We start from the raw sequence: 2,309 nt of genomic DNA on the forward strand, positions 1-2,309 counted from the left end.
TATTAATCAGGAGCTCATTGAGCTGTTTAATAGGATATCATGGCTATTAAATCATCTATTCCCACTGTCCCTATGAACATGCTGATTTGCTTTTATTCCCAACCATGTGCTCTACCCTAATTCAGTCAGGCAGAAATCCAAATGCATCTTGGCAAAGAAACAAAAGCTCTGATGAAGTGAACATTAACAGTGTGATTTGTTCTCAGATGGTGATACATTCCTCTCTTCCCATCACCCTTCATTGGGCCCCTTTCTGATTATTCATACTTAATTAAATAAATCATTTAAAAATGTAGGACAGTATTTCTATAACATGTATCATTCATGCCTTTTTAAACTGCACAGGTTAACTTGATGATAGATCTTCCTCAAAACGCACATTAATGGTCTGACCCATTCCCTATAAGATTGTCCTTGAAAATGTATAAGGAAAAATGTGCATATTTATTCCCATGCCATAGCTGACAAGAAGACTAGATGTTTATGTGAGCAAAATGTTAGAACATGCATTATAATCTCAGTTGCAAATCAAGCATGAAGTGTTGTTTTTCTTAAACGTTGTACTGATCTTTCAATTTTAGGGAAAGAGCAGTACTAGAAACAGATCACAATGGGCAAATCATTGCTGGCCCTAGACAGGTGCAATAAAGAGGAAAGAAGATACATGGAGCCAGGCCATAGAGGAACCATAAATCAGCTGACTGGCCTCAGGAGCATGGAGTTGGGCCAAGAGCTAATATAGGGGCATATCGGAGGGATGGAAGAGAACAGGAGGCGTAGCAATTTCCAAAGTTCCTAATACTGCTGAGTCTCTCTGTGAGCGATATGCCTTACGTCGGACTAATGAGCCAGTTTCTGCTCACAATAACACTTGTGTAAATGCAAAGTAACTCCACTGACTTCAGTCAGGAGACTGGACAACTTGGGTCAGAGTCTGTGAGATGGCGAGCAACTCCCACTGATGTCAATAGGAGTGGAAGGTGCTCAGCAGCTCACAGGGTCAGACCCAGTATTTGTTGAAACACTCATCAGCACTCACAAAGCCTGTGTGATGGTGAATACTTGTGTAACCTTACTGTGCTGTAGTTTATTATGCAAATCTATTTTCACTTTTGTGGCTGTCATTAAATGTCTACTTGAGCCAAGTAGACACAACAGATTTTTTCTATAGATAGTAATTGTATTTTACCATTTTGTGAGATATCTGTGGCTTGAAAGCTTGCATCTGCCGGCGCACACAAAATTAAACCTCTACAAAGGGTAGTAAAAGTAGAGCAGAACAGATTCTGTGGTCTGAATTTCCCCTGAAAGTACTTTACCACTAATGCAATTGTGTACATGCATCATCCTTTCTCCAGCATAGTTCTCTTTTTCTGTCATTCTGATGTGAGAACTGATAAAATTTAAAACATAAAGAAGAAGTTCTTCCCTAGGTCTATGCCTTTTATTTCTCCTTTTTTTGCCATTGAGGTGATGTTGTAAGGAATAGCAATGAGACGTTTCTGAGAAGTTTACTAATGCTCCTAACAACTTACTGTATTGGGGATTTTTTTTAATTAGATAAAGTGAAATTATGTGAACTAGTTTCCTGTTTCTATTCTAACCAATTACACCGAGCAGTCTTTTTTACCCTAATCCTACCATATATTATACATGGGCAGACCTCTGCATCTGACTGAAGCCCTACTGACTACAGTTACTTCAGTAGGGCTCTGCAAGTATTAGGGGTTCACCTATATGCAACACATCATAGGACTGCATAGGACATTTACAGCAATTAAGTAGATACCACCACCACCCCACAAAAAAACCCAAACAAACAAAACCCAACCAACTGAAAAAATCCTAAGGTCCTCATTCTTACTGAAACTAAGGTCTCTTTACACCACTCTGACAGCACGATCAGGCACTGAAGTTTATGTAAGTTATATTAAATGCAAGTATCGTTTACAAGGGACTGTTAATGTACATGACAATTTAGGCATCAATGTCTAAGAGTATAATATATTCAGTTACCTCTTCCATTATCAATTTTTAAAATGTATTTATTCAGGTTGCATCACCAACTCTCCCATTACAGAATGGTTACTTGAACCCAGTTCCTGCAGGGCTTAACGATGCAGTCAGCGGGGATGATGAGGATCCCACTCTAAATGTGCATGTCCTTCCCACGGCTGCAGTCGTCCATTAGTTCCATCGCAAATAGAGCACTGGGGGGTATGTCTACACTACGGGATTATTCCAATTTTACATAAACTGGTTTTATAAAACAGATTGTATAAAGTCGAGTGCACGCGGCCACACTAAGC

This window comes from Chelonoidis abingdonii, chromosome 6 (assembly GCF_003597395.2).
Source record: "Chelonoidis abingdonii isolate Lonesome George chromosome 6, CheloAbing_2.0, whole genome shotgun sequence".
In the NCBI taxonomy this organism is placed as follows: domain Eukaryota; kingdom Metazoa; phylum Chordata; order Testudines; family Testudinidae; genus Chelonoidis; species Chelonoidis abingdonii.